The sequence below is a fragment of the Leuciscus leuciscus genome (assembly GCF_965113295.1).
Source record: "Leuciscus leuciscus genome assembly, chromosome: 19".
NCBI lineage: Eukaryota > Metazoa > Chordata > Actinopteri > Cypriniformes > Leuciscidae > Leuciscus > Leuciscus leuciscus.
The window spans coordinates 21,505,549-21,533,422 of NC_138743.1; the positions used below are offsets into that span (position 1 = coordinate 21,505,549).

General features: G+C 37.6%; 1 protein-coding gene and 1 long non-coding RNA gene across 3 annotated transcripts in view; one reads left to right on the forward strand and one right to left on the reverse strand.

Annotated features, from left to right (window-relative positions):
* The window catches only part of LOC309481722, a 430,539-nt gene extending 415,988 nt beyond the window's left edge, over positions 1–14,551 (forward strand). The window contains exon 3 of the long non-coding RNA XR_014200090.1: positions 14,379–14,551. This is a non-coding gene — a long non-coding RNA (uncharacterized lncRNA). The remainder of the gene's footprint in view (positions 1–14,378) is intronic.
* LOC309481704 (uncharacterized protein) overlaps positions 1–27,874 on the reverse strand; it is a 64,854-nt gene that overhangs the window by 23,647 nt on the left and 13,333 nt on the right. The window contains exon 5 of one of the 2 annotated variants that reach the window (XM_082146733.1): positions 18,258–18,467. The exons of the other annotated variant lie outside the window; for it this stretch is intronic. The gene's annotated coding sequence lies outside the window, so the exon portion shown is untranslated. Of the gene's footprint in view, positions 1–18,257; positions 18,468–27,874 lie in introns of those variants that run through there. 2 annotated transcript variants of the gene reach the window in all.

The window sequence follows — 27,874 nt, forward strand, 5'->3', positions numbered from 1 at the left end:
AAAGGATTTTCATATCTCTAAAATAAGAGAAAACAAATTTGTTAAATATTACATCCTTCATTTTTTAACTGTGAATACACTACTATAAAAAAAAGTTTTTTAAAGTATCTTATGTTCACCAAGGCTGCATTAATTTTATTAAAATACAGTAAAAACAGCAATATCATGAAATATTATTGCAACTGTTTTCTATTTTAATACATTTTAAAATGTAATGTATTCCTGTGATGGTATAAGCTGATTTTCAGCATCATTACTCCAGTCTTCAGTGTCGCCTGATCCTTCAGAAATCATTCTAATATGATGATTTGCTGCTCAAGAAACATTTCTTATCATCATCAATGTTGAAAACAGTCGTGCTGCTTCATATTTTTGTGGAAACTTTGATACTTTTTTTCAGGATTCTTTGATGAACAGAAAGTCCAAAACAACAGCGAATGTTTGTAACAATGTAAAAGTATTTACTGTCACTCCTGATCAATTTCATGCATCAAAATTTGGAACAGAGTATGTACAACTTTTACGAACACGAGCTGGTTGAATCAAGCTATTCATCTATTTGAATGAAATAATGTTGATTGCATATTTACCTGAACCAAAACGAATTTGATCAAAATTAAGCAGTTATTCAATATTCATTTTGTAATTGTTTTTGATATTATATCGACCTCACTGGTGTAAACTTTAACTGAGTTTGGGAATTTGGAATAAGTTCTGAGGCAAGCTAATCAAGCTTTTGAAACCATTAAACCAATTTTCTTGTCATCTGGTTTTGGAACAGCATTAATAAAAACGAGCTGGCTCCAACCGGCTCCATCTACGTATACACATTTTGAGTTTACTTCAGATGTGTCAAAACAACTTAAAAACACTTCTTTTTTTTTTCGTATATAACACACATACTGTACATTTTACCACACTTCTTAAACAGGGTTTCAGTGTGAGGATGTAATATGATTTTGTTTACTGAAAATTCATCAGTCCGTATTGTCAAGAAACTCAGACTCAAACAGGAGGAGTGAGGGAGTGAAAGTCTGTATAAAAACACATGAAACCTTATTTTCCTTAAGTTGTAGTGAGGTTCCCAGGACAACTGTTGTTCCTGTCAATTGCATTACTCGTCCACTTTAAAGGGGTCATGAACTGAGAAATCTAATTTTCCTTGAGGTTTTGACATATTAGAGGTCATCATATTATTAGAAGGTATATACTGTGAGGTTCGATCCATGCTGCATGCACGCTCTAAGCGCAGGGGTGGGCAACTTCGGTCCTGGATGGCCACTGTCCTACAGAGTTTAGCTCCAACCCTGAAAAAAATCACCTGCCTGTAATTTTCTAGTAATCCTGAGGAGCTTGATTAGCTTGTTCAGGTGTGTTTGATTAGGGTTGAAGCTAAACTCTGTAGGACAGTGGCCCTCCAGGACCGGAGTTGCCCACCCCAAGGCATTTGTCTCAGGTAATGCCAGTGACTACAAGAAAGCGAGGTATGACCTACGAAGAGCCATAAAGGATGCCAAAAGACAATATAGATTGAAATTAGAGGGTCACTATACCACCGCGGATACCCAACGCATGTGGCAGGGATTGGAAAGTATTACTGGCTACAAAGGCAGAAGCGGGGTAAAGATCACTGACATTCACATTACATCAGACGAGTTTAATGAATTCTATGCCCGCTTTGAGGCCCTAAACACAGAACCACTGGAGAGAGAGTTGGTCAGAGGAAGTACTCTGAACCCACCATTTACAATCACATCTGCAGATGTGATAAAGACTCTGAGGAAAATAAACCCCCGAAAGGCAGCTGGCCCGGACAACATCCCTGGACGAGCACTTAAAACCTGTGCATGGATGCTAGCAGATGTCTTTGCGGACATATTCAACCTCTCGCTTTCACAAACCTTAATTCCCACCTGCCTTAAGACAACTACTATCATACCGGTGCCAAAAAAGGGTAAAGTAACCTGTCTCAATGACTACCGGCCCATTGCATTGACTCCGATAGTTATGAAATGTTTTGAGAGAATTGTCATGAACTACATCAAGACCATTGTTCCGGATACTCTGGACTCCTCCCAGTTTGCTTACAGACCGAATAGGTCTATAGAGGACGCCGTCAATGCAACAATACACACAGCCCTCACGCACCTAGAGAGCAGGGACAGCTTTGTTCGACTGCTGTTCATTGATTTCAGTTCAGCGTTTAATACAGTGATACCATCCAAGCTCATCAAAAAGCTCTTCATCCTCGGTGTGCCACCAACCCTATGTAACTGGGTTCTGAATTTTCTAACAAGCAGACCACAGTCTGTTAGATTGGGTAACCACACATCCAGGATTATAACTGTAAACACAGGAACTCCACAGGGTTGTGTTTTGAGTCCCATGCTCTACACACTATATACCCATGACTGTGTGACCTCACAGATTAACACCAGTATTATCAAATTTGCTGACGACACCACAGTCATTGGACTGATATCTGGGGGTGATGAGTCAGCATACAGAAGGGAGGTGGCTGGCCTTGTGAAGTGGTGTGAGGACAACAATCTCTCTTTAAATGTCAGTAAAACAAATTAGATGATTGTTGATCCACGGAGGAAGAGGAAGCAGCATCCATCACTGCATATCGGAGGGACTGTGGTGGAGAAAGTGAGCACATTTAAATTTCTCGGTGTTCACATATCTGAGGATCTCTCCTGGACTCTTAACATCACACATCTGGTGAGGAAATCACGACAGCGGCTGTATTTCCTGAGAAGGCTAAGGAAATTTGGCATGCCAGGCAAAATCCTCAACAGCTTCTACAAATGTACAATAGAGAGCATCCTCACAAGCTCTATCACAGTCTGGTTCGGCAGTTGTACAGCATGGGACCGTAAGGCTCTGCAACAGGTGGTGAGAGCAGCCGAAACCATCACTGGAACAGCTTTAACAACGCCGGAGAAGATCTACCAGATCAGGGTCAACAGGAGGGCATACAACATCATTAAGGACAGTAGTCACCCACAGCATAACCTATTCACACTTCTTCCATCTGGAAGACGCTACAGAAGTGTGAAAGCGAGGACGACAAGACTGAAAGACAGTTTTTACCCACAGGCCATCAGGCTTGTGAATGGTACTTACCCACTGCCCCTCCCCTAATACTGAAATTGCCCTCGAATCCTGGGAGGTGCAACGAATGATCCACCACATCCTTACCACACACACACACACACACACACACACATACATACATACAGGGACATAAAAGCGAACAATTACTGTCAACTTACCTCTGCATACTTTGCACTGATTCTGCATGTTTACATGGCATATATTTGCACTATATGATGTTGTCTTTTTGATGTTTTTGTCACTTGCTATTTTTACTATAGGGTGTTTAATTTAATTTTAATTTAATTGATAATTGATGTTTAATGTTGCTAGGAGGATGCGCAGAATAAGAATTTCATTGTACTGTGTGACGACAGTTTCCTGTGCATATGACAATAAAGTTTTGAATTGAGAATATCCTGAAAGTTTCAGAATTGAAAACGTCCTTGTTAGTCCAAAATCAGCTTTTATTGTGACCAGGCCCAGCGAACGACTCATCCTGGAATGTGCCTCTTTATGATGTAATAAGGTAGTGAACGACCGCCTCTGCAGAAAAAGATCAACTTAGCTCACTGGAGTTAGTGGGATGAAGAAGAGAGAAGAGCACAGGGTCACTCACTGGACTAAAATAACATTACCTTCCAAAAGATCCTAATGCTGGGAATGTGGTTGTTTGGTAACAAATCTTTGTGTTTATTTTATTTATTTTTGTGTGTGTATATATATATATATATATATATACAGTGGGGAGAACAAGTATTTGATACACTGCCGATTTTGCAGGTTTTCCTACTTACAAAGCATGTAGAGGTCTGTAATTTTTATCATAGGTACACTTCAACTGTGAGAGACGGAATCTAAAACAAAAATCCAGAACATCACATTGTATGATTTTTAAATAATTAATCAACTGTGAGAGACGGAATCTAAAACAAAAATCCAGAACATCACATTGTATGATTTTTAAATAATTAATTTGCATTTTATTGCATGACATAAGTATTTGATCACCTACCAACCAGTAAGAATTCCGGCTCTCACAGACCTGTTAGTTTTTCTTTAAGAAGCCCTCCTGTTCTCCACTCATTACCTGTATTAACTGCACCTGTTTGAACTTGTTACCTGTATAAAAGACACCTGTCCACACACTCAATCAAAAAGACTCCAACCTCTCCACAATGGCCAAGACCAGAGAGCTGTGTAAGGACATCAGGGATAAATTTGTAGACCTGCACAAGGCTGGGATGGGCTACAGGACAATAGGCAAGCATCTTGGTGAGAAGGCAACAACTGTTGGCACAATTATTAGAAAATGGAAGAAGTTCAAGATGACGGTCAATATCCCTCGGTCTGGGGCACCATGCAAGATCTCACCTCGTGGGGCATCAATGATCATGAGGAAGGTGAGGGATCAGCCCAGAACTACACAGCAGGACCTGGTCAATGACCTGAAGAGAGCTGGGACCACAGTCTCAAAGAAAACCATTAGTAACACACTTGGCCAAGTTGACAGTAAGATCTTGGCCAACAACCTCCTTTTGGCTGGGTCTTCCAGCATGACAACGACCCGAAACACACAGCAAAGGGCAACTAAGGAGTGGCTCCGTAAGAAACATCTCAAGGTCCTGGAGTGGCCTAGCCAGTCTCCAGACCTGAGCCCAATAGAAAATCTTTGGAGGGAGCTGAAAGTCTGTATTGCCCAGCGACAGCCCTGAAACCTGAAGGATCTGGAGAAGGTCTGTAAGGAGGAGTGGGCCAAAATCCCTGCTGCAGTGTGTGCAAACCTGGTCAAGAACTACAGGAAACGTATGATCTCTGTAATTGCAAACAAAGGTTTCTGTTCCAAATATTAAGTTCTGCTTGTCTGATGTATCAAATACTTACGTCATGCAATAAAATGCTAATTAATTACTTAAAAATCATACAATGTGATTTTCTGGATTTTTGTTTTAGATTCTGTCACTCACAGTTGAAGAGTACCTATGATAAAAATGTCAGACTTCTACATGCTTTGTAAGTGGGAAAACCTGCAAAATCGGCAGTGTATCAAATACTTGTTCTCCCCACTGTATATACAGTACTGTGCAAAAGTCTTAGGCATGTTAATGCATGTTGAATTTGCGACACGACCGTCTTGAACTTGAGCGCTTTGACTGTACGGTTTAAGTCTCGAAGATCTAAGATTGGACGCAACCCCCCATCCTTCTTGGGAACCAGGAAGTATCTACTGTAATAGCCTGACTCTCTCTCTGGAAGAGGAACATGTTCTATGGCCTCTTTGCTCAGAAGAGTTTCTAGCTCTTGTGACAGTACATGCATCAGCTCCGGTCTCACGGAAGTGGAGACCACGCCGTTGAAACGTGGAGGACGACGAATAAATTGGATTCTGTATCCTATCTGTACTGTGCTTAATACCCACGGAATCTGGAATCTACTTGACTGTGTTGACAAAGTCGCCAAACAGGCCAGAGGGTGAAACTGGGGAATCTAACAGGAACACCCGGTCTTTATCTTTTATTCCTGTCAGATTCAGCCACAGGTGCCTCTCCGTGCTGACCAAAGCAGACATCGAACGGCCGATGGCACGGGCCGTTTGCTTGGTCGCACGGAGAGACAGATCTGTGGCTCTCCGCAGCTCCGAGAAAGACTCCTCATCTATATGAGACTCCTCATCTATGGGACTTCCTGCTCAGCTCAGCTACCGTTCGGACGCTCTTGCTTACTGCTCCGCGCTTTGCTCTATCGCTTTTATATTTTATATTCTATATTTTTATATTTTAGCTCCTTTTATCACCTAATTTTAACTTCAGCAAATCAGCACAGTGCTCAAACGACAAAGTTTGGATTACCACAAAAACGCAGAATTCTTCTACCCGACCAGCTTACATTCCGGGGAAAGGAAAACACAACTGCCTACAAGGATAAGAGAGAAAATGCCTCTTCTGGAATCTACTTGCTGCACTAACTGCCACAGACTTTTACAAAGGATTGCAGTTCTTGAAACAAAGTTATTTACGGGACCACCAAACCAGACGGAACACACAACAGAGCTTCGTCATGGACACCCTCAGCATATAGCCGGTGAGTCCCATGAAACTAGTGCTCCTCGACAGGTAGAGAAACAAGCCGATCGACTTACAAATCGATGGCACAAACAGGGAGCGAGACCCAAAGGCACTCGAGACATCAGATTGTCACGAGCCCCACATATTGCCGCAGTAGCATCCTCTACCCCAGATACAGCTCTGACAAGGATTGCAAACACTGGTCTCCTACCAACACCTATACATCTTGAGAACAGATTTGAAGCACTAATGAATGTAAATGAGCAATCCCCAAACGTGATGAATGTCATCGAACACAGACTGTATCAGCCAGTAGCTAACACTGATGCTAACTGGCGCTCAAGGTCGAGCAGACAGCGGCACTCAGCTCAAAGCACAGCCGAGCCCAGGACTCTGATAGTGGGGGACTCCATAATCAGAAACATTAGCAGCAGGGATACAACTACATGCTGCCTTCCACAAGCTACAACTTCTGATATAAACAGGGAACTTCAAAACATTCTGATGAAACATAAGACTGCAAATCGACTCATCATTCATGTGGGGAAGAATGATATTCATAAAGAGCAGTCAGAACTCCTTAAGAAGGATTTCAATGAACTTTTTGAAACACTTAAAAGACTGAAAGTTCAAACATTCATCAGTGGACCACTCCCAGCAAGAGGAACAAACAGGTTTTCACGGCTGCTTGGGATTAATACATGGCTGCAAAAAACCTGCAATATAAAAGGAGTAAACTTCATTGACAACTTCAATCTTTTCTGGAGTCAGAGACAACTATTTCATCGGGATGGCCATCACCCAAACAAACTTGGTTCAAGAGTGTTAAAGGACAATATCGACTTCTCCCTCAATCATCCTTCTGCAGTGTGTGTCAATCTGAACGACACACACATACCTGGAAACAGTATGAATGAACACGGGACTTCACTTCAGCAGCAAAATGGACATGCGGTTGACATATCACACAAGGACAATGATAACACCACTGAGCCACAACAACCTCTGCTCACGGACACAATCTCAGCTGAGCCCTGCCCACAGAGCTCACCACAGACAGACATATTAGAACTGCTCCAAGATTCAGCACCCAAGGACGACTTCCTGGAAAACAGCCAGGGAAGCCAGGACAGCATATCACAGCCTCCGATAACACCTGAGCAACAGCCCCTTTCACCAGATACTTTTTCCCTCTCTCCAGCAACCCCACTTCTGTGCTTCTCACAGAAAATGGAAGAACTGGTGCATGCTGGAACCAGACTATCCCACTCTTTTGCTGCAAGCCCCCAGATACCAACCAAAAAACGTCAGGCACCTCAAACACCGAAGCCTGCGCGCCGAGCTCGCCCGCCCCCTCCTGTGGGAGCTCTTCGGCCTCTTCGGCCAAAACGCCAGGGCCCACACCCTCCTCCATCTGCTCGAGGTGAACCAAAAACAACTGATACCAGCTCTCAGTGATATATTTTGGGTCCCTGCTATGATAACAGTAACTTTCTCAAATGTTTACAGAACAAGCGGGAACCCAGTGTGCCTGTATCTTTCTCTATTGCTGTTCTATTACAAGATAGAAAGTCTAAGGCCTTCAATAGCCGTACAGCAAACCCTACTAATCTGGTGCCTATTACATGTCAAACTAAGATTGCTGTGGGGACAAAAAGTAAGACTGTTAAGTTAGCACTTTTAAACATTCGCTCACTTAAAAATAAATCACTTCTAGTCAACGACTTAATAACCACAAACAACCTGGACTTTATGTTTCTAAATGAAACCTGGCTAGAAGACAGCTGCAGTGCAACAATCCTCAATGAAACATCCCCTCCTAACTTTACTTTTATGAGTGTCTGCAGAGCTGTTAAGAGAGGTGGGGGTCTAGCTGCTCTTTTTAAAGATATCTATCAATGTAAGCAAATATCATTTGGGAATTACCCGTCTTTCGAATATCTGGGTACTGTGTTAAAAGGTGCTCCTCGCATTTTACTTATCATTATTAACAGGCCTCCAAAATATTCTCCAGCCTTTGCTGAGGACTTTACAGAACTGTTATCAACAATTACCTCAGAGTTTGACTGTTTTGCCATTATTGGAGATTTTAACATTCACATAGATAATGCAGAAAACAATATGGCAAAAGAAATCAAAACTGTTTTAAAAACTTTTGATCTGACTCAGCATGTACATGGACCCACACACAATCAGGGACACACTCTAGATTTACTTATCAGTAACGGTCTAAACATTTCATCGATTGTTATTAAAGGGACAATGTGTAGCTTTTTAGGTATTTTATTATCTAAAATCTATATTTTTATTCATAAATATGCCCTCAATGGTGTACAAATACCTATGCCAATGTTCAGACTAATCCTCGTAAACGAAGAATTTATTATCTTTATATACATGGGACGGGTAAGTCCACGGAGGCTTCCATGTAGTTCCGCCATCTTGAAAAACTATAATAGCAGAGAGGGACAAAAAGTACTAGGCCAACGCGTTTCCACAACGCGTTTCGTTCAGAGCCAGCGTCACGTGACTGAAGCCAGCAGAAGCGGAGGAGCAGAGCAGTGAGAGGCGCTTGTCACTGCCGCGGCAAGTTTAAAAGGCTGCACTGCACGGTTATTTATACACCGTTCATTCATACATACATGAGTCACAGGATAAGGAGTCCTCGTCGTCGAAAAAGTCCAAAATAGATCGTAAAAGGAAACGTGACCGGAGATTACAAAAACAAGGGTTACTGTCAGGATAGCTAATGCAGGAGAAAGCGTTCAAAAGAGACCCTGAAGTTGCCTGCTTTCTTCTCGACAGGTAAGTCAATGTTACAGTCTTAATTACAAGCTTTTTTTTCATTGCTTGGTTGTGTACTTTATTATATAGACAGTCGAACATTTATAGTTAAAAGTTAAACAGGCTCTTTGATGAATAGCAGCTATTGAGTAAAGTAACGTTAGAGAAGGCTCTGATGATGATGATATCTAACAATGCACATACTTCAAAAAATATAACGAGTAAAGAAGGCATTACTACTAATTACCATAGTTAATGTTTTTGACAGTCAGTAGTTCATACTGTAACATTCTTTTTTTCGTTGTTTCAAGTTTCAGTTTGTTTTAAATAACAAACATGTTCACCCGAAGAAAAACTCGAAGTGCTATTATAAGATATCCTGTCATAGCTTTTAGGTACATAACGGCTACCGTAGATGCAACGCGCATTTGAAAAAGTGAGGCGCTGGAGAGCATTATTCGTTTGAATGCAAAATACAATTTCACCACTAGATGGGAGAAATTCCTACACAATGTCCCTTTAAGGATGTAGCACTGTCTGATCATTTCTGTATTTTCTTTGATATATTGATCTCTCCTGCCACTGAAGCTAGATCTGTGTCTGTCAAGAAGAGATGCTTAAATGAGAACACTAGTGTACTATTTATGAAGGCTATATCCTTAACACCAAGCATATCTGCTGACTCTGTTGATTTTCTCCTTGATTCTTTTAACTCAAAAGTTAAAAAATATAATTGATGATATTGCTCCTGTTAAAGTCAGGAAGAAGAGTGGCAGACAAAAAGCACCTTGGAGAAACTCAACAGCAGTGCAAATTATGAAAAGACAATGCAGAAAAGCAGAGCGCATGTGGCGGAAGACAAAACTTGTAGTCCATTATAATATCTACAAAGACAGCCTGCATGCTTTCAATATGGAACTAGGCAAAGCTAGACAGACTTTCTTCTCAAATATTATAAACAGCAATTTAAACAACACACGCACTCTTTTTGCTACTGTAGAGAGACTGACAAACCCCCCAAGCCAGATTCCCAGTGAAATGCTCTCAAACATTAAGTGCACTGAGTTTGCTTCTTTCTTCTCTGAGAAAATCAATAATATCAGAAAGGTGATCAGCACATCCTTGAGTTGCGCTGGGGTCAGACAGATCAGACCACCTGAGAAAGTAGTTACTATGTCTGACTTCAAAGAAATTGATAGCAAAATTTTGGAAGAAACCGTACAACACCTTAAAACATCAACATGCGCCCTTGACACACTTCCCACATCTTTTTTCAAAAGTGTGCTAAACAGTTTAGAAGCAGATCTTCTAGAAGTGGTAAATGCCTCACTTCTCTCTGGGAGTTTTCCAAACTCCCTGAAAACTGCAGTTGTCAAGCCCCTCCTCAAAAAGAGCAACCTGGATAAGACCATATTAAGCAACTATAGACCGATCTCAAATCTTCCTTTCATAGGCAAGATCATTGAAAAAGTTGTCTTCAATCAGCTGAACAAATTCTTAAGCTCGAATGGATACTTTGACAATTTTCAATCTGGTTTCCGACCGCACCACAGCACAGAGACAGCGCTCGTAAAGATAATAAACGATATTCGCTTAAATACTGATTCAGGAAAATTATCAGTGCTGGTACTACTCAACCTCAGTGCTGCATTTGACACTGTCGATCACAACATACTTCTTGACAGGCTGGAAAACTGGGTGGGGCTTTCTGGGATAGTCCTAAAATGGTTCAGGTCATACTTAGATGGGAGAGGTTATTATGTTAGTATAGGAGACCATAAGTCTGAGTGGACATCCATGACATGCGGAGTCCCTCAAGGCTCAATTCTTGCGCCACTCCTGTTCAACCTGTATATGCTCCCAATGAGCCAAATAATGAGAAAGAACCAAATTGCTTACCACAGCTATGCAGACGACACACAGCTGTACTTAGCCCTATCGCCTAATGATTACAGCCCCATTGACTCCTTGTGCCGATGCATTGACGAAGTCAACAGTTGGATGTGTCAAAACTTTCTTCAATTAAACAAAGACAAAACTGAAGTTATTGCGTTTGGAAACAAAGATGAAGTTCTCAAGGTGAACGCATACCTTAACTCTAGGGGTCAAACAACTAAACATCAAGTCAGGAATCTTGGTGTGACACTAGAGTCAGACCTTAGTTTCAGTAGTCATGTCAAAGCAATAACTAAATCAGCATACTATCATCTGAAAAATATTGCAAGAATTAGATGCTTTGTTTCCAGACAAGACTTAGAGAAACTTGTGCATGCTTTCATCACCAGCAGGGTGGATTATTGTAATGGACTCCTCACTGGCCTTCCCAAAAAGACCATAAGACAGTTGCAGCTCATACAGAACGCTGCCGCTAGGATTCTGAGCAGAACCAGAAAATATGAACATATCACACCAGTCCTCAGGTCTTTACACTGGCTCCCAGTTAGATTTAGGATTGATTTTAAAGTATTATTACTGGTATATAAATCATTCAATGGCCTAGGACCTCAATACATTGCAGATATGCTCACTGAATATAAACCCAACAGATCACTCAGATCATTAGGATCATATCAGCTAGAAATACCAAGGGTTCACTCTAAACATGGCGAGTCCGCTTTTAGCTATTATGCCAGCCACAGCTTGAACCAGCTTCCAGAAGAGATCAGATGTGCTCCTACAGTGGTCACATTCAAATCCAGACTCAAAACACTTCTGTTTAGCTATGCATTTACTGAATGAGCACTGTGCCGCTGTTCGTCCGACTGTTTGTACTGTACTGTATTTTATTTTATTTTTCTAAACTGTTTTAATTATTCTTATTTCTTTTAATTATTTTAATTTCTCCTATGTCAGCAGGGCATTTAGCCCTTAACTGTAAATGCCCACTCAGAAGGTGTAAAAGAAAGTGATAATGTGAAAGTGACGTGTATTAATGTGGGTTTGAAAGTAGAACAGTATTTAAATGACGATATTAAAGTTTTCGTCTGAGAAAGAATGTGAAATTTAGAAATTTTCTAAACTGTTTTAATTATTCTTATTTCTTTTTATTATTTTAATTTCTTCTATGTAAAGCACTTTGAATTGCCATTGTGTATGAAATGTGCTATATAAATAAACTTGCCTTGCCTTGCCTATAGTGCTGCCCGCACTCAAGTCCTTCAGTAGGTCAGCCTGGTACACCTGTAACACTGCCATAGTGTGCAGCGCAGCACCAGTCTGACCTGCAGCTTGATAAGCTTTTCCCACGAGCACTGATGTTATTTTACATGGCTTCGTGGGGAGGGTAGGTCTCTTGATGGAAGATGCTGTAGCAGGCGAGAGATAGCTCGTGAGCGTCTATTCTACCTGTGGCATCTCCGCATACCCCCGTGACTTCGCACCCATGATAGTCGAAAAAGTCGACGTCGAGGGCAAAAAGACAGGGGAAGTATACGGTTTACTCCATGATTTAGACAGCTCGTCATGGAGGTCCTCGAAGAAGGGGAGAGACTGATGTTGTGGTCCCTCCCCCCTGCCACCGGACAGAAACCTATCCCCTAGCTTAGATTGTTTGGGGGTCTCTTGATCGCGTGGCCAGTCAAGCTGCAACCTGGCCACCGCACGAGTGACCACCTCGAGCAATTCCTCGACAGATTTATTTTAACGAGAGGAATGCTCAGAGGCAGGCCGCTCAAAGTCCACAGACCCAAGAGACAAATCATCGTCCTCCGCGTGAGCCGAAGAAGCAATAAGAAATAAGAATTGTCTGTACACTGTCAATAGTAATAAACTAACTCCTAACAAAGATCTATAGTCAGATAAGAGTGAGAGAGAGAGTTTTCTATGCACACATGCACAGAGTGATCTGAAGAAAAAAGACCTGACGATGCACCTGTGGCTCATCTATTTATAGCCTTGCGTTGCGGGTCTGTATTATCTCCGGGTCAATTCTATTGACATGTTTGCACACTATATTCACAGCTGGTCACGTTTAAAGACGTTCCCAATGCGCTGAGCAGCGCAGCATCGATTGTAGCTTTTGAAAGAGAACTAAAATACGTCATATGCTCTCATTGACAAATGCGGAACAATTAGTCCATGCGTTCATGACATCAAGGCTAGATTATTGTATACCTATGGTACGGTCTAAATCCTGACTGGAAATCCTCGCAGATATCATTTCTTTCTAAAAAGGAACATAGTTGTGAGGATACCGCCTTTTCTAGTATCTTTGACAGAAAAGGTAGATTCGAGATCGGCCTGTAATTGACTAATTCTGTACGATCAAGTTGCGTTTTTTTAACAAGCGGTTTAATCATAGCAAGCTTAAAAGTTTTTGGTACATATCCTAATGACAAAGATGAATTAATGATATTAAGAAGAGGATCTATGACCTCTGGAAGCATCTCTTTCAGTAGCTTAGTCGGTATAGGGTCTAACATACATGTTGTCGATTTAGATGATTTAACGAGTTTAACGAATTCTTCCTCTTCTATAGTCAAGTCAAGTCAAGTTTATTTGTATAGCACTTTTCACAATACAGATTGTATCAAAGCAGCTTCACAGTATTAAATAAAAATAAAAATAACAAAGTTTGTTTCAAGAGGAATTTATTGATTGATCAAATTAAATTAAATATCCCCAAAATATCCCCAACTGAGCAAGCCAAAGGCAACAGTGGCAAGGAACCGAAAAACTCCATCAAGTCACCTAATGGTGTCCTAAAACTCCATCAGGTGACCTAATGGAGAAAAAAAAAACTTGGGAGAACCCAGGCTCAGTCGGGGGCCAGTTCTCCTCTGGCATTTATGAGCTAGAGGCCGGATTGTAGTTTGAACTGTAGGATTATATGAATGCCTGGCTGAAGAGATGCGACTTTAATCTAGTTTTAAACTGGGAGAGCGAGTCTGAGCAACGAACAGTATCAGGAAGACTATTCCAGAGTTTTGGAGCCAAATGTGAAAATGCTCTCCCTCCTTTGGTGGTTCTGGATATCCTAGGTATGACCAAAAGCCTTGAATTTAGTGATCTTAAAGAGCGCAATGGATTATAGGGCGATAGAAGATCCGTTAAATAGACTGGAGCTAAGCCGTTTAGGGCTTTATAAGTCAGTAGCAATACCTTGTAATTAATACAGAACTTTATAGGTAACCAATGCAGTGATGATAAAATCGGTGTTATATGATCATATTTTCTTGATCTCGTAAGAACTCTAGCGGCGGCATTTTGGACTAACTGTAGCTTGTTTATTGAGGATGCAGGACAACCAGCTAATAAAGCATTACAGTAATCCAGTCCCGAGGTCATGAATGCATGAACTAACTTTTCTGCATCAGAAACTGATAGCATATTACGTAGCTTAGCAATGTTTCTAAGGTGGAAAAAGGCTGTTTTTGTAACATATGAAATATGATTTTCAAAAGACAGGTTGCAATCGAGTATAACACCCAGGTCTTTTACTGTAGAGGATAAAGTAACAGGACATCCTATGATGTTAAAGTTGTATTGTGCGAGGTTTTGTGGGCGGTTTTTTGAACCGATAAGTATTACCTCTGTCTTGTCTGGATTTAATAAAAGAAAATTACGCGTCATCCAATCTTTTATATCTTTAACACACTCTGTCAATTTGGTGATGAAATATATATTTGAGTGTCATCAGCATAACAATGGAAACTAATTCCATGTTTCCTTATAATATTTCCGAGTGGCATCATATATATTGAGAATAACAGAGGGCCTAACACAGATCCCTGCGGCACTCCATAGTTTACTGGAGTTATGATCGATTTTTCTCCATTTAAATAGACAAAACGGTAGCGGTCAGATAGGTATGATTTGAACCAGCTTAATGCTTGTCCTTGAACACCAGTATAATTTTGTAGTCGATCTAAGAGTAATGTGTGATCTATAGTATCGAACGCAGCACTAAGATCAAGTAAAACTAGTATTGAGATACAGCCTTGGTCAGAAGCTAAAAGTAAATCATTTGTGATTTTAACGAGCGCAGTTTCAGTGCTATGATACGGTCTGAATCCAGACTGAAACTTTTCATAGATATCATTTATAGCAATGAATGAATAGAATTTTTCCTTAGGGAGACTACAATGCACTGCCTGATGCGATACTGTAGTAGACAGTTGCATGTAGGGGTGTGCGATATGACGATTTTTGATCGTGGACGATTAAAATGTCTCCACGATCTGCTTTTGAAGAAATATCGTAGAATCGTGCATTATATCTGTTCTGGCGCCTCTGTTCCAACATACTGAACAACGCGACGTATATTCACATAAAATGTTAACGTAGCGGAACGGGACACTGCAGTTCACAAAAGTTCACAATTTGCATGTGCTTTAATGCCTTGTCGGTTAAACATGTAATTCGCCTGCTGATGCGCTGTTCTAACTTGTGCGTTTCTCAGCGCGTACATGTGAAGCTCACATGCACTAAAAGCCTGTCTACCAGCGCCTGGATACTGGACTAAGTTATCTTTCGAGTCTTATTGTGCTAATACTGTCAAATAACACACAAGGTTTACATAAACAAAGTCGGTTATGTCTAAAGTGAAAGCAAACTTGAGAAAATTGAGAGAAAATCTGCTTGTCAAATGCGTGTATATTAGACACGTCGCGTGCAGCTCTTAAAGAGACAGTAGCAATAGTAGACACGCTGCCGCTTGTCCTTAAAGGGATAGTTCACCCAAAAATAAAAATGATCTCAAAATTTACGCACTCTAATGTTGTTCCAAACCTGTTTTAATTTCCTTCTAATAGTTTCTAATATTTTTCTAATATTAATATTTTGAAAAAACAGTATAGCTGGTCCCCATTGACTTCCATAGGAGAAAAATATACTATGGTAGTCACTGGGGTATATCAACTGTTTGGTTACCCACATTCTTCCAAATAACTTTTATTTTCAACAGAAGAAAGAAACTTATTCGAGTTTAAAACAACTTGAGAGAGTAAATTATGATAATTTGAATTTATGATAATTTGAATAAAACAACAAAATGCAAAGAGAAAATCACTCACTGCTCTTGACTGATAACTTTAATAGTAGATTTAATAAGTATCAATGTATAATTTATACAGTGAAGTCTGTTTTGTTTTATTTTCATATTTGTTCATTTAATTACTTTCTTCAATGCTACTGTTAAATACACCTACTGTAGCTGAAAACGTAAAGCACTGTTTAGCCTGTTTAATTTGTATATTAAGTTGTGTATGTGGAATGTGTATCTTTGATCTTAATATTTAATAACAAAGAAAATAATGACAAATATATTTATCTTCGCCCCTGTCTGCCTTTTTTTTTTTTTTTTTTTTTTACCTAAGGCTTTGTTTTTAAAATATGGACATTAGATTGGCTGTAATGCTAAGTCACAAAATAGTAACATAAACCAACATAAAAAGAATCGTGATAAAATCGTTAATCGTGATTTTCCTGAAAAAAATCGTGATATGATATTTTTGCCATATCGCCCACCCCTAGTTGCATGGTTATAATTTTCTCCCTGATATTATCAATCTTATAAGTGAAGAAGTTCATAAAGTCATTACTGCTGTGCTGCTTGGAAACTTCTGCGCTTGAAGCTTTATTTTTCGTTAGTTTAGCCACTGTTTCAAATAAATACCTAGGGTTTCGTTTATTTTCTTCTAGTAGGGTTGAAAAATAAGCAGATCTAGCAGCTTTTAAAGGGATAGTTCACTTTGAAATAAAATTTTGGTATGTTTTAGCTTACCTCAAGGGCATCCAAGATGTAGGTGTCTTTTTTTCCGCAGTAGTTTCAATTTTGATATTTTTAGGTCAAACCCATCGTAAGTACACATTGATGGCCTAAGACACGAAACGAGCGGTTTGTGTGAGAAAACGAACAGTTTTTATATCGTTTTTACCTCTTGAACTCAGCCACGTCCAAGTGATCTGAGAGCGCGGGCGGGTATAGATATATACAATAGATGTCGCCTTGGCTACGGTTTCTATACCCGCCCGCGCTCTCAGATCACTTGGACGTGGCTGAGTTCAAGAGGTAAAAACGATATAAAAACTGTTCGTTTTCTCACACAAACCGCTCGTTTCGTGTCTTAGGCCATCAATGTGTACTTACGATGGGGAATTGTTTAATTTGGACGACGGGGAATTGTTTTAATTTGGACTCTGTGCATGCTGTTTGAGACAAGTGACCATCGACCTGCATTATATGACTGACAGACAAGAACGGTTTGACCTAAAAATATCAAAATTGAAACTACTGCGGAAAAAAAGACACCTACGTCTTGGATGCCCTTGAGGTAAGCTAAAACATACCAAAATTTAATTTCAAAGTGAACTATCCCTTTAAGGCCTCTCTGTATGCAATCGAGCTCTCTTTCCATGAAATGCTAAATACCTCTAGTTTTATTTTCTTCCAGTTTCGTTCCATTTTTCTGGCTGCTCTCTTAAGGGCCCGAGTGTGCTCGTTGTACCACGGCGTTGGACTATTTTCTTTAATCTTCTTTAACTCTTTCCCTGCCAGCATTTTTTTGAAAAGTTGCCAGCCACCGCCAGGGTTTTTTACGATTTTCGCTAAATTTTAATGGCCCACAGAATATTTTGTTCTATGAATATATGAACATGCTACATATCAAAATAAAGATCTGAGCGTCTGCTTTTAAACAAAAAAAAAAGATTATTTTATCTTCATTTTTTCTTTTTTTATTGCCACTTGAACATAGATAGGTTTTGTCAAAAACACAACATTCTGGACAAAAAGCTGAGAAAAAGGCATTTTTATCAAACAAGTGCATTTTCAAGCAGAATACATTCAGATGTCCATTCCATCATATATAAAACCTTTCAGATGTACATTCCATCATATATAAAACCTTCCAAAATAAATTACAATTATAAATAAATCTAAAATATATAAAATTTAGGCACTGTAATTTGCTTTTGAGTGGTACACTGAGTAACATTTCCCAGGATGTGGAAACATTTCCCCCTCGCTGTGTTCTACCTGTAAATAATTATATGAATAATTGGAATTACTTTCAATAAAAAAGACATAGATACACACACACACACACACACATACATTATATATATATATATATATATATACACACAGGTGAAACTCGAAAAATGTGAATATCGTGCAAAAGTTTATTTATTTCAGTAATTCAACTTAAAAGGTGAAACTAATATATTATGTAGACTCATTACATGCAAAGTGAGATATTTCAAGCCTTTATTTGTTATAACTTTGATGATTATGGCTTACAGCTTATGAAAACCTTTTCACAATATTCTAATTTAGAATTTGGGGTTTACATATTCTGGACAAAAAGCTGAGAAAAAGGCATTTTTATCAAACAAGTGCATTTTCAAGCAGAATACATTCAGATGTCTTTTCCATCATATATAAAACCTTCCAAAATAAATTACAATTATAAATAAATCTAAAATATATAAAATTTAGGCACTGTAATTTGCTTTTGAGTGGTACACTGAGTAACATTTCCCAGGATGTGGAAACATTTCCCCCTCGCTGTGTTCTACCTGTAAATAATTATATGAATAATTGGAATTACTTTCAATAAAAAAGACATAGATACACACACACACACACACACACACATAGGCCTATACATTATATATATATATATACACACAGGTGAAACTCGAAAAATGTGAATATCGTGCAAAAGTTTATTTATTTCAGTAATTCAACTTAAAAGGTGAAACTAATATATTATGTAGACTCATTACATGCAAAGTGAGATATTTCAAGCCTTTATTTGTTATAACTTTGATGATTATGGCTTACAGCTTATGAAAACCTTTTCACAATATTCTAATTTAGAATTTGGGGTTTACATAAGATGTAAGCCATAATCATCAATTTTTGCACGATATTCTATATCTATAGTTCCACCTGTAAATACATATTACAGTGTGGTAAATGTGCACAAAGAGAGAAACAATTTGGGCATTACACGCTCATATTTATGCACACAGCCACACAAATAGCCTACATGCACACTCACACACAAACATTATAGTGTTTATATATATATATTATCCAACATTGTGCATAAAGATATTTCTGTGACATGAACATCTCTCTCACTAACTACTTCGTCCCGATCAGATTCAGAATGATCAAATAAGGAGTGATCGGACTCCGAGTCCATCAACACCTCCAGTACTTGATCAGCCGTAAACCTCTTCATTTCAGATATTTTGACCTAACGTTACATTCTCGCTACTCCATTCATGTTTGAGCCGATCGCAGTCTGTTTCTTTGATCAAAAAGTTCCGTACTCTTTCAGAGCATGCGCGCGGGTCTTCCTTACCGTATACCACCTAAAACACGGATACCCGGAAAATTCCGTGTTTGGCGGGGAAGCGCTTTTTCATAAAACCCGGAAAATTCCGTGTTTGGCGCACTGTAAAAAATAAAAAGTTGAGTAAACTTAAAAAAGTAAAGCAACCAGCTGCAAAGCATTTTTGAGTTTACTCAACTTCAGTGGTCGAAGTTCATCCAACTACCAGTCCAACTCAAAGAAATGAGTTAGCACAACTACTGAGGTCCTGAAGTTGAGTAAACTCAAAAAAGCTTTGCAGCTGGTTGCTTTACTTTTTTAAGTTGATTCAATTTTTTACTTTTTTTAGTTGATTCAATTTTTTACTTTTTTAAGTTGATTCAATTTTTTACTTTTTTAAGTTGATTAAACTTTTTTACTTTTTTAAGTTAATTCAACTTTTTCAAATATCTCACCCAGATACTTGTATAGCCTTCACATTAAGAATCCAAATGCAGGGAGTAAACCACACTGTAAATACAACACAATACAAAAGACATTGCTATCATTACAGAACTTATTTATTGACAAATATTCTGCAAAACAACACATTTTCTATTTGCATTAGGTACACATATTTTAAGGTGATGAAGTTCTATTCCACTCTTCAAGATTAATAAAAATAAAAAATAAATGCACAAAATTAGAGTACAAACTGGAATAAATAAATGCTCAACCTTACAATTATCCATATGGATTGCAGCTACTTGGACAATCTTTTGAAGGACTATGCAAAATAAATCAGCCTTGCGGAGCACTTTAGGTCAAGATAAATAAACGTTTTTTTTTCTAAACAAACTAAACAATTTTTTTCTTAACCACCAGTTACTACTGGTGTATTTTAATACTTTAGGATAGTCCATTGGGGCCATAAATCAAGCCAAAGAGGAGAGTAACAACTGTGGCAAAGGTCTTGCACATTATCTGGCCCAATCTGCTCTTATAGTACTACAGAGAGGCACCTTATATTTGGGTTTGAGTGGCAACATCATCTTCAACGATAGTTAAGATCCTCATCTTCTCCCCTTGTGAATGTCTTCTGGCTCTGTGTCCTGCAGTAGAAAATAAATCAGCATAAAATTAGGGTCATTTTTATTTTATTTTATTGAATTATGTTAGACCAGAGTGTCCCTAAAGGTCTGCTCATGTAACTTCACTTGAAACACGGTCATGTTTAACCTTATGATTGTGCACTGTATTGTTTTAACAGGTTAGATATCAGAGGGAATGTCTCCAGACAGTGTTGTGAAACAGTCATTTTCGACTGTCTTTGCTTTGATAAAATAACAACTTGTTGAATTTGTGCTATCAGGTGAAGTCAAACTGATCACTGAGAAAGTTTCAACTACGATTAATTAATAAAGTATTTTTTACCATGACTTTGTCTGTTGATGATAAGTTTTGTATATCACACAAAACCTATCTCTTAACAGCATCTGGTAAATAGGTGAAATATATCAGGTGTGAGTGTATATGCTGATGATCTTCTTACCAGGCAAGTCTTCAGAATGTTTCCAGACTTTTCCCTCATAAACAAAGGCAGACCTTTAAGAGTTGTAGACTTTCTTTGAGGAAGCACATTGGAGTTTCTGTGTCTGAAAGACAGAAAAACAAATATGGAACAAGTTATATACAAAGAGAAGCATGGGAATTATTATTATATTTTTTTATTTTTTTTCTGATTTAAACTGTGTTGTGAAGCACTTTGTGGCCCTTGTCTGTGAAAGGTGCTATATAAATAAAGATTACTTACTTACTTACTTACTTACTAATTACCTTGAAAAAGAGATGGCACCATTTAGCCTTTAACCAGAGAGATATGATCAAATAATTACTTGATGATCAAGTTGGTCTAGGAGGATCTTCATCTCATCTCCATACGCTCCACCACTTGCTTTGTACGACTAGATGTGTATTCATTTAACCAAGAGAAAAAGGTGCTCTTCGGATCAGTTTGTGTGATCCTGTAATACTCAGCAGAGAGCAGAGACCCTAAAAAACAAAAAAAACATTGTTGAAACAGTAAGAATTAAGTGTAGACCAACACAAGTAAATTCAGTTCAACTCACCTGATCTTTTCAAAAATAAAGGCCACTGTTTTAGCACATCCAAGGATCTTGTCACTGTACTGATGTTCTTTAGTCTAAAAAGGACAAATACAACAGAACAAAGATACATAATTTTATTAAACAAAACAACAACAACAAAAATCAGTTACAGTAAGTTAATTTAACATGTAGTAAAAATAATAAAGAAATTGAATAATCAAATGTGAAAAAGAATCAATGCATAGTTTTCACTGTATTTATTAAATATGACAGATATTAAAGATACAAAAGTTATTATAAGAGCAGTGAGCTATTTTGTCTTTTGTAGCCTAATATTTGTTTAAGGATACACAATATTTGTATCTTATTCACTTTAAAACATACTGCACACATACTACCCATTCTATTATTTAATATGCAAAGTTAACATACATATTTTTAACATAACACATTCGTTTTGCATATATAGGCCAATATTATAAAAATTTTCCTCTAAATTGTATTGTATTTAATTATATTGCACTGACTGAGCCTCAACCTAAGCATGTACAAACTGTAACTGAAATTTGTATACGTGACAAATAAACTTGAAATTAAATTGAACGGACTGCGGTCACTTTAAGAGCTCATGAATCTAATACTGAAACATCTAGGTTTCACCAAATTGGTTATGTTCATTTAAGACATTGCTGACCGTGTTTACTTGAATACTTTTTTTATTTTGTTTTTTTGTTATTGACATAATTGTATGTGTATGTCACTATTAAATCGCAATACGCCACGAAAGATAGCTGAATTCGCACTCAGATTCTGTCCGAGTCCGAGAGAAGCAGCATTCTGTCTCTCAATCAACGCAAGCACCGCATTTAAGTCTTTATTCACGACTTACTGAGCTTAACATTTTTAACATATTTTAAACACCATGCACGTCCTTGTCCTTCTTTTCTCATTCAAGCATGTTTCCTCACTCTAACGTTAGTCTGGGTAACTTGACGTTAGCACGCTACGTGGATAATCTCTAACAATAGAAACTTATCGTCACCACAAAATATATCTTTTAACATAATACTATATTTTATCAACATATGTGTGCAATTTATAGCCTATTTTCATGTATAAAGCTTAAAGAAAACGTACCTCAATCAGATGAAATCCAGTCCCTTCGATAGCGTGGTTGAAGGAGGAAACCCCGAGAGTAACGTACAGCGAGACAGACTGCGCATGCGCGATGACGGGAAGTTAAACGTTCGAACTATGAAATCAAAATATTAAGTTTTCTCAACTTAATTGTTTGTGTTCATTGGACAAAATAGTAGTACACTTGCAGTTAAATAGTTTTCATAAGTAAAGTCAACATTGCAGTAAAAAATTTGCCCACTCAACTTAAAATTTTAAACTGAGTTAACATTTTGCAAGTTGGATTTTTTACAGTGCGGGGAAAGAGTTCAGCACATCGGAGCAACTGTGTCTAAAGTGCTGGAAAAGAGAGAGTTAAAAGTTTCTGTCGCAATATCGAGTTCTAAACTATCTGGGATGCTGAGATGATGAAACTGATCAGGAAGATTATTAATAAAGCAATCTTTAGTGGCAGAAGTGATAACATATTCTAACATATATGTAACACCGAGTCGGCTTTGCAGCCTTGGCTGAATGAAGTTTACACAAGACTAGATAATGATCTGAGATGTCTTCGCTTTGCTGCAGAATTTCAACAGCATCAACATTGATTCCGTGTGATATTAGATCTAGAGTATGATTACGACAATGAGTAGACACGTGTTATCTAACTCCAATAGAGTTAAGAATGTCTTTAAATGCCAATCCCAATGCATCTTTTTCGTTATCCACATGTATATTAAAATCACCAACAATTAGGACTTTATCTGCAGCCAGTACTAACTCTGATAGAAAGTCAGCAAATTCTTTGATAAAGTCTGTATGGTACCCTGGTGGCCTGTATACAGTAGTCAGCACAAATCTCAAAGGTGATTTATCATTGACACTATATATTGCTATATTAAGCACCAACACTTCAAAAGAATTATATTTGAAACTAGACTTCTTAGTACTTCTGAAAATATGACTATAAATTACAGCAACACCTCCCCCTTTGCCTTTCAGACGAGGTTCATGTTTATAACAGTAATCTTGCGGGGTGGACTCATTTAAAGTAATGTAATCGTTTGATTTTAGCCAGGTTTCTGTCAAACAAAACACATCTAGATTATAGTCTGTAATCATATCATTAACAATAAGTGCTTTTGAAGTAAGGGATCTAATATTCAGCAGGCCAAGCTTTATCATTTGCTCATTTGTATTATATCTGTTTTTTATTTGTTGAACATCAATTACATTTTTACCCTTAGATGGGTTTGGAAGTTTTTTGTATGTCCTAATTCGGGGAACAGATATGTCTCTATATGATGATATCTAGGTGAAAGAGGCTCTATGTGATGGGATTTATCTGACCTTAGTGACGTGAGACAGCTAGCAGATGGTCGGTTATAGCCAGTCTGTCTCTTTCCTGACCTGAACCCCAGGTCATGTTTGAGCTCTAAGACTATGTGCCATATTACTAGAGAATAGAGTAGCACCATCCCAGGAGGGATGAATACCATCTCTTTTCAACAGGTCAGGTCTGCCCCAAAAACTTTTCCAATTGTCTATGAATTCTATATTATTTTGCGGACACCACTTAGACAGCCATCCATTGAGTGAGGACAATCTACTAAGTATCTCATCCCTCCTGCGAACAGGAAGGGGGCCAGAGCAAATTTCAGTGCCTGACATCGTACTTGCGAATTCACACACTTAAGTTAACATTAATTTTAGTGATCTCCGACTGGCGGAGTCGAACATCATTAATGCCATCTTGAGCCATAGCAGGTTGAAGGTGGCATAGTTCTGTTAAGACATTATGTACAGTTAGTATCTAATACTAGAACGTTTTTAAGTTTGTTCTTTTAATTACGCTCTCACTCCCATATACAGTCAAAAGTTTGGAATCATGAAGATTTTGTTTTTATGTATGGTCACAAAGGCTGGAATCATTTGATCAAAAGTACAGTAAAAGAAATGTTAGCATCATTACTTCAGTCTTCAATGTCACATGAACATATTAAAATATAAAAAAATATTTCACAATATTATGGTTTTTACTGTATTTTAGATCAAATAGAGAGAGCACAAGAGACATAAAAAATGATTAATTATTGCATATTATTATACAAATAAATATTTTATGTCTAGGTTTACAAGGGGCAATTTGTGAGTAGGATTTTGAGTAAGATGTCAGTAGTAAGTACCAGGGACCACCTGTCAAAAATGATTGATTGACAGGTGCCCCGCCCCTTCCGGTGACAGATGCCCGCCCCTTTTGGCATCGGATCAAAGGGATCATCAGAGAACAAAGAAGATCAAAGGAGATCAAAGGGTTAACCTTTGACCCGGTTAGCCCTTGATCATGTTTTTGACAGTTAGTTTTGACAGCTAGTATTGACCTATTGACCCTCCTAGCCCTTGATCATGTGGTTATTGACAGCTAGTTTCGGCTTTTGAAGCCTTTTGATGTCTTTTGAAGTCTTTTGAACATGACAGAAAGTGATATAATAATTACGTCATGGCTATGACAGCTAGTTTTAATTGTTTGAAGCCGTTTGAAGCCTTTTGAACATGACAGTTAGTGTGTGTTTTTGAAGACACTGTGATTAAATAATTACGTCATGGCTATATGACAGCTAGATTTAATTGTTTGAAGCCTTTTGAACATGACAGTTAGTGTTTTTGAACTTGGTAGGCTATCACACGATCCTCCTATTCCTGAGCGTATCTGGGCTGTAGCCTACTGTGAAACTGATAAGGATAAACTGTGGAAGTTTATCTCACACACAAATGTTGAAAAGCCATTAAGTTCTTTTAAAAGAATATAAATGAAATGTTTATAAAGATCTTACTAAAACCACACACCAAAATGTTTAGGGAGTTAAACAAGTTTAAGAATGGGTTCACAAAAATGTGTTAAATATAAAATCACATAGTGGTTCTCTCTCTCTCTCTCTCAGCTCCGGCTGATCTGAGCCAGCAGGGGAGCGTACGTTTAGTTAAAATAAACAAGGCCATAATGTCTCTCAAAAACAAAGGCTAGTGTGTTTTGCTAATCATTTATTGTTCATTTATAATCTGTTGAACCGACTATCTCATCCATAGGGAGTCTAGCATGAAATACAGTCCCATGAGGCTTTGATGTACCTCATCGGTCACAGTCGGGTTACAGATAAGCTACCAAAATATATAATGCAATGGCGCCACCTAGCGGTCACAACAGCGTTTTTCTCCAATATTTGTTATGGCCAATAAAACAGCTGGCATTCATCCTCTGGGCATAATCATCATAGTTTGGACACACTTTTGATAATCTCAGCTCATCTCAGCTCTCTCTCTCTGGGTCATCAAAAATGCAAAACAGTGAGTATTTTTTCTCTATAATTTATGCTATGGTGTTACAGTAATATGATTTTAAAATCTACAATATTTATTACGCTATGCTGTTTTTAAACCATATCACAAGTATAATTCATTAGTGTTTTAAACATGTTATTGGTAATTTTATCTGCTGATACAGATATGTGTATCTACTATATTCATTTATGATAAAGTATGATGTATAAAAATCTGCAACATTTATTAAGCTGTTTTAAACCATATAAGTTTTAAATCATATCACAAATTATTTTTATACCTGCTGTAACTAAAATCTGCATTACTGTTTTAATCATTCATTCTTGGGTATAGTGTTTTAAACACTGTTTTATTTAAAAACATAATCTATGTATTTTAAACAGTCATTCATTATTATAAATGTTTTGTCAGGATTGTTCTATCTGCAATGATGTTTTATTTAAAACATCATTTGTGACAAGTCATCATTTCATTGCAGCAAAAGGCATATTCTAACCGCGGCTTTTATTTTGAAACCGCTGGCTTTTCGTAGTATGCTTCACTGCTTTTAACATACTGTTCTATGATCAATATCAATTCTGTTTGCAGTGTATATGTTTTCAGAAAATTATATATTTTGTTTGGCATGTATATTTTGTTTGGCATGTATATGTTTTTCAGAAAACAATATATTGTGATACTTTTTCACCTGTAAAGGGGTGTTGGTTATCATATTACTTAACACTTGAGCTACAACTAAAAAAAGGAATGCAGAAATTGGGCAGCCTTGTCGGATGCCTCTGTTTATTTCAAATCTAGGAGATGTTCCGTTAGTAAGTTTAATAGAGCTATTACTACCATAGTACATCGTTTTTACACTTTTTATGAAATATCCCCCAAAACCAAAGAGTTTTAAGGAATCAAATATAAACTTATGGCTTACTGTATCGAAAGCTTTTCTAAAATCTAAAAAAAGTATTAAAGGGTCACCATTTAATAAATTGCTATATTGTACTAAATCAATAACTAAACGAATATTAGAAGAAATATGGCGTCCTTTCATGAATCCACATTGAGTTTCATCAATTATCTCATTTAAAGCATTTTTAATACGTTTGGCAAAATCTGCTGCCATTATTTTATAATGATTATTTAATAATGATATAGGTCGCCAATTTTCTAATAATAGTTGATCCTTTCCAGGTTTAGGGATCAATGTGATGATGCTTTGTCTGTGTGATGTAGGTAAGGAACCCTTGTTGATGGCCTCCTCATATACTGCTAACAGGAATTTAGATATATCGTTTATAAAAGCTTTATAGAATTCTGAAGAAAGGCCATCATTTCCAGGGGATTTGTTGTTTTTTAGTGTTTTTATACATAACTCAATTTTAGTTAGAGAAAGGTTTTCGGAACATTCAATTTTACTTTCTAAAGATAGCATTTCTGGACTTCTAATTGTTTTAAGAAGAACTGAATTATCTTGATCTTCTCCTAATGAATATATATCAGTATAATATTCAGAAATAAATTTGGAAATCATGCCTAGGTCTTCAGTAACAATATCATTTATTTTTAACTTTCTAATTAGGCACATTTCTGCATTCCTTTTCTCGAGACTAAAAAAAATATTTACTGTTTCTTTCACCTTCTTCCATCCATTTTGTTCTAGATCTTACTAAAGCACCTTTGGCTTTTTCTTGATAAACGTGGTCTAACTCTTTCTGCAAATTATTTAAGACATCATTATTGGATGGGTGGGTAGATGTTTGAGTTAAATTTGAAATCTCTATAATTATATCTTGAATACGTATTCTTTTCTTCATGGCCAACTTTTTTCCAAATTGAATGCAAAATGTTCTTATTTCAAACTTTAATAGTTCCCATATCTTGCCATATTCCTTCTTAATATTTGCCTGTTTCCAGTAATTATTTATTAATAATTTGATTTGTTTCACATAATCTTCATGGTATAAAAATGAATTGTTTAGTTTCCAATAGCCTAGATTTCGAGAGTTACATTGGATATCTTCAAATTTAATTTGGTTACAATTTTGTGATCAGTAAGAATAGATGGGGAAATTCCAGTTTGCAAAACCTTTTGTTCCAAGTCTGA